At 41.6% G+C, this 6,464-nt stretch overlaps 1 pseudogene; it reads left to right on the top strand.

The window, feature by feature from the left end:
* Nucleotides 1–5,853: 5,853 nt before the first annotated feature.
* Nucleotides 5,854–6,171, top strand: LOC102759154 (annotated as a pseudogene).
* Nucleotides 6,172–6,464: the final 293 nt, after the last annotated feature.

Here is a 6,464-nt window from a genome sequence, read left to right as displayed (position 1 = left end):
CACACTTAGGTGGAGCCCACGTGTCAGCTAGGGTCTCCCAGTCCCTTAGATCTAGATACCCTTGGCTCTAACTCACAGCCCATGCCCTGTGGGAACCCTAAGTCCTTCTGGGATTTTTATAGATTCCTGGTGGGGGAGGGATGGGGGGGAGACTAGCATCCTATAATTACATTTTCTCTCTCAAATTTTCTGCATTTTGTAGCTGGAACATGGCCCCCCAAATAGGATGTGTAGTGTCCTTTATCTGGATTTGGTGGTTGTAAAGAATTTCTACACAACAGTACAGAGAAAACAATTTCAGTTCTTAGAAAACAGTTCAGCCATCCAGCCATGGATGTGGTGTGTGTGTGTTTGTTAAATATTTTTTAATATAAACACGGCCTCTAGGGAGGGAACTGGGTAGCAGAAAAACAAAGTGATGGCAGGTTTGTATACCTTTTTAACCTTTTGAATTTTGCACATTTACATGCATCACTATTAAGTGCCTGTACATGTGCAAAATATGTATACACCATATCCCATTTGTATGTAATATATTACCATATCTGTGATATTGTCTTCCTACTCCATCTAAAATGCCCCAGCCCCTTCTTTCTGCAGAGTCAGTCCCTCAAGGACTGATTTCACCTCTTCTTTACCCAACTACTCAAACTTTAGTGGTCCCTTCTACCCTCTCTAAACCCCAGCAATTTCCAGTCTTGCTAAGGTTGGGACCTACTCACTAACTGCCTCACAGTGTAACTCTGTTTCCTGAGAGCAGCACTTGTCTCTAGTCAGTTCCTGAAGGGTAGAGACAGCCATAGTTTGGTTTCTTTGGATCCCTCACAGCACATAGCTGAGAGAATGAATGAGAAACAAAGGCACAACTAGACAATTCTGAAGGAAAAGCACATGGCTAAACAAAAAAACCCTTTGCAACCTGTATCAAGTACCTTGTATAAGCTCCTGCTGCTCCCTGAACCAGTTGGGCTGATGGAAGTGAGAAGCTGCTTGTCATTAGGCCACTAGCTGTCTCTCTTCTGTAACAATGAGAACAGTTGAGTCTTTTCCAGGAAATGAGTTCAGAGGAACACCCTGATACAGGAACATATAATTCTGTGGACAATTGTGGACTAGGTGTCAGAAACTAAGACTTTAAAAACTATTTTTTAAAATTTAAAATTAATGATGGAATTAAGCTTGCTAATCAGCTGACCTTGAGATGGGGAGATAACCCTGAGGTATCTGCAGTGCCAGCTTTGAATATGGAGGAGGGGGCCATGAGCCAAGGAATGTAGGTGGCCTTAGAAATGGAGAAAAGAGCTTTACAGCCTCCAGAAAGGAACACAGTCTAACCAATGCCTTGAGTTTAGCCTTGGGAAAATCATGTCAAACTCCTAACCTAGAGATTATAAGATTATCCTATCTAATAAAAGAGAAACATGGTAATTAGCCATACCTCCGCTACCCTGCCCATTGGCTAATCAGCGTGATATGCAAATTAACTGCCAGTCAAGATGGCGGCCAGCAGCCAGGCAGCTTGAAGCGCACATGAGGCTTGCTTGCTTCAGTGACGGAGGAAGCTAACGTTCCCCGCCTGCCGCTGCCGGCCTCTGAGCTTGCAGTTTGAAACATTGTTACAAATATAGAATCTAAACAAACTCCAGAAACCTGCTTTCAGCCAGCCGGGATCTCAGAGCTCTGTGCCTGATAGGGGGGAGCTCCCCAACCCCCTGATCACCCTGCAGCTCTGTGTGTGACAGGGTGCGGTGCCCCAACTTCCTTATCGGCCCTACCCTGTGTGTGACAGGGGGGAGCTCCTCAACCCCCTGATGGGCCCTGCTCTGTGCGTGACAGGGGGTGGCGCCGCACCCTCCCCATCGACCCTGCCTTGAGTGTGACAGGGGGGGGGGCCCCAACCCCCCAATCGGCCCTACCTTGAGCGTGACTGAGGGTGGCATCACAACCTCCCGATCTGCCCTGCTCTGTGCATGACAGGGGAAGGCGCCCCAACTCCCCAATCAGCCCTGCTCTGAGCCCGACCAGGGGCTGCAGCTAGGGATTGGGCCTGCCCTCTGCTACCCGGGAGCAGGCCTAAGCCAGCAGGTTGTTATCTCCCCAGGGGTCCCAGACTGCGAGAGGGCACAGGCTGGGCTGAGGGAATCCCCTCCCTCCCGGGCCTCTAGTAAAGATTATAAAGACCATAAGATTTTTTTGTTTAGCCATTATAAGACCGTAAGATTATAATTTGAGTTGATTTAAGCCACTAAGCTTGTGGTGGTTTGTTATGGCAGCAAATAGGAAACCAATCCATGGGGGATACCAATAATTCAATCTAAATCCTTAGTTCAGGAAAATTCTTCTCTAGTTTCTTACCACTTAGCATCTCACTTTGCAACTGCCATGTTCAGATTTACGATGCCTTCGCTATTTGTTCCAAGAACAACTTGCTTTACTTTGGTGTAAATACAGAGTTTATCCTGGTGATTTCCTTGAAAACAAGAGAAGTGCCCATCTCCAGAAATGCAAATGGTGGTTCTCTTTCACAACAATCCCCAAATAGCAGTCCCCTTACTGAAATAATACTTGGAGTTCATATTCTCTAAGTATCCTGATACATAAATCACAGATATCTCTCCAAGTCATCTTCCCTCCATTCCCATTGCCACCTGTGAGGCTCTGTATTTTCAGGGGTCTACAAGACTTACTAAAATGAACAATGAGAGTCCCCTACCCTATATATTCTCTAACATGCTTCTCAACTTCATAGTTTGCCTTTGATGGGTTGGTTTTGTTCTCTTCCTCCTTAGAGATAATGAGGCCTCAATAACAACTCAGTATTATTAAAACATCAAATGCTGCAATGAGAACAAAGCATGAATTTAATCTCTCTCCTTCACTCCTGTCTTTTACTTCCACATAGTTCACCCTAATCCTTTTTTTCTCTTAATTAAAACCAAAATGGACTTGACTCCTCAGACCCAGTGATGAATAGGTGAAGCTGGCTTGGCATGTCTGTGTTAAACTGCCCTGAGCAAAATGTATGTGTGAGAAAACCTCTGCCAGGGGAATACTAAACACAATAGTTGCTGCCCTTTCCTAGCTAGGATGACTTTCTTGTGAGGGATCTAGAAGGCTTATTCTCAGGCAAGTCCCACCTCTCCCAGGAGGAAGAAAACAAATTGGGCAAAAAGGCCTGACTCTGGGTGGGTAAGAATGAAACAAGGGACCAGGAAATAGGCCAGGAACTCATGTCACACTTGCTTATCACAAGCCCTGAAGGTGATCTCTAGGCGGAAACAAGCCCATGATGAGGTGAAGACTGGATTGATGGAGGAAGAGGAGGAGAAAGGAGGAAAAGAAAACAGTAGAGAGAAGGACTGAAAGTCATAAGGGATAGGTTGAAAAGAAAGTGATTTTATGGCTGGTAGAGGGAAAGAAAGCCCTGGGCTGCTTGACCCAGTATCTTATGGGCAGGCCCTGGAGACCATCTGCAGACTCTTCAGTCCAGTCTTTGTCAATCTGGCAGCCACAGGTGGGCCTGCACCACAGTCAAGCTGACTTTCCATGCAGAAGGACCAGGCAGTGCCATATAAGAGTTTCAGTAAAAATCAACCCACCTCCCAAATGTCTTCCCCATAAACCTGCTGTTTGCCTGAATTTTCTTTGCCACTTGTCCCTACAGATTCAATCTTTGTCTTAGGGCAAATAATTAAAGCTAAGGCTTCTTGAATGTTTACATGTTCCAAGTACAGTTCTAAATGTTGTCCATATATTAACTGAATTAATTCGCACAATAGCTTTGTGAGGTAGGTGCCTTTATCATCATGATCTCTACATTTCAGATGACGAAGCTGAGGCACAAGTGGTAGAGTAACTCAACCAAGGTCATCAAGCTGGTAGGTGGTAGAGCCAGGATTTGAACCCAGTCTGACTGGCTCCAAAGCCACATTGTTCCCCCTGCACTACACTAACTCCCAAGATGAAAACCAGTACTTCAGGAAATTTACTACCATGAGAAACATTTGGAACGTTGGCCTCTGAGTATCTTTCCGCTGTCCTCCAACCGGATTCACTAACAATTACTATTCCTACTCTCATGTCTATCCACATACACATACCCCTGACATGTGACTGGAAAGCAACAAGACAGACTCCACAGATCATAAAATTTAGTCTCATTCATTTGTAATAGAGTGTATAGGTCATCTGGCTGGCAAACCCGTTACACCAAGTATCATTACTTAATTTTTGGAAGCCAAATTACAGCACTAGATGATAGAAAAACAAGTGCTTGTCATTTAAGTTTACTAACACTTTTCTCTCGGAAAAAAATGGTAAGATTACATAATAGTATATTACCAAAAACAACAATAACAACTGTCACAAAAATAGTCCTCTCTTGGGCAACTATTACATGTTAGAATAGAATTATAGATACATTATGTCATTTCATAGCCAAACTCAAACCAACCAGGGAAAATTTCTAGGTCCCAGGAAAGAAGTAGGAACTCAAACCCAAAAAGTTGAGCAGGTGCTAAAAGCAAATGGTTCGGAGGGATATCAGAAACAGGTGCTGGCACAGAAGGTGAGTTTTAAGATCCACAGAAAAGAATTCATACACAGGCTGCCAAGTAATAAGAAACAGAAACTGACCTCTTTGAACAAAGCTAAAAGCCAAAATGGGCTTTTCTTGTTATGGAATAAGCACTAGAAAACTCTGCCCACTGGTCTTAGGAGCAGCAGGAAGCTGACCATCTGCCCAGCATTGTGGGTGATGAAAGAATAGACCTCCAGAAACCAAATTTCCAAAATTGTGAGATTGTGTGGGTGTTAGTCAAAATTTCTCCAAACCATAACTGAAGGAAGTTATAGTAAAAAAAAACACACAAAACCATAAAAAGTATCCAAGAATGGACCCCACAAGGGCAAATGTGAACCAAGTGACATAGATGCCTACCTCAATGCTGGTTCATCAGGCTCTACAGGAAACCATCTGCTGAAGATGAGCTCATGCTAAACATGTCTAATTGCATGAAGAAAGGAACTATCTTGAGATATGTCAGCAGATGAAATAGTTGGGAATGTTCATATGCCATAAATTATAGAATGGAATAATATGAAAAAGTTTTTAAATGAATATGTTTAAAATATTCAAGAGGAAGAAAAATAAAAGACATAAAGCAATATCAGGATATAATGAAAAAGGAACATGCAAATTCAAGAAAACCACATTTTCTGATATTATATACACTTAAAAAATATAAGCAAATGAATGGGAAACATTAATGTTACACAGTAAGGTGGTTAGGGCAAGCTTAATATAGAAAAATCAATGGTCTTCCTATATGTACAAAAGCAATAACCACTTACAATATATGACAACAGAAACCTAATTCATAAAAGCCACACAAAAATATAAAATACCTAGAAATAAATATAACAAGAAATATTTAAGATCTATATGAAGAAAACTTTAAAAAGCTACTTAGAGATGCAAAAGAAGACTTGGAAAAATGTAAAGACAAACTCTACTCATGCATAGAAAGATGTGACACTAAAAAAAATTTTACTCGTAAGTTAATCTATTCTGTGCATTTATTTTTCAAAAGTAGAAAAAATAGTGGCTAGAATTTTTCCACAATTGGATGAAAATTATATACCCACAGACTCAGGAAGTTCAGCAAAACAAAGACAAACCACACAAAAGCATAATCAAATTGCTGGACACAAGTAACAAAGATGAAATCTTAAAAGCATTCAGAACAAAACAAAACAAACACATTACTTATAGGGGAACAAAGGTAGAAATTGTATTGATCTCTCATTAGAAACAATGGAAACCAAGGTACCGACTACCTGCTCCTGGGCTGTGCAGTTTTGCTTTTCTCTGCTTCGAGGCCCTCCACCACAACCATGCTCTGCCAGATCCTCAGTCAGCCCAAGAAGCATCCAAGCTCCATCCCTCTCTTTGTATTTATTGGAACCACAGGTACTGGGGCAGACCTGTAAGCTTTGCGCCTGGCATTGTTCAATCCACATGTCTGTTGGGACAGAAAGAATAACCCAGAACCCTAGAACAAATTGGGTCCCTATGACCAATCCAAGTTCTACTTGGTGAATGTAGATTACAGTGAATGTAAGAAAGAAAGTCTGCTTCTAAATGAAATGTTTCACTATAAAGCTGCTTAGAATGAAGGTCTTCTAGAAGCCATTTGCACAACTTTCCACTTAATCAGGAAATATTTCCCCTCCAAATGCATGAAATCATGTTGGTGTATAGTGTTTGGGTTTACACTGATTGATAAATATTTGAAACTTGAAAAAAACACACACAATGGAAACCAAAACACAAAAGAAGTGACATCTTTAAAGTGCTGAAAGAAAAAACTATCAATCTAGAATCTATAACTAACAAAACCGTTCTTCAAAAGTAAAGACAAAAATAAAAACATTTTCAGGTAAATAAAAGATAGGTAAATTTA

This window comes from Myotis davidii, unplaced genomic scaffold (genome assembly GCF_000327345.1).
Source record: "Myotis davidii unplaced genomic scaffold, ASM32734v1 scaffold44, whole genome shotgun sequence".
Taxonomy (NCBI): domain Eukaryota; kingdom Metazoa; phylum Chordata; class Mammalia; order Chiroptera; family Vespertilionidae; genus Myotis; species Myotis davidii.
The sequence above is the reverse complement of the archived record's forward strand: the minus strand, read 5'-3'. Positions and strand labels throughout refer to the sequence as shown.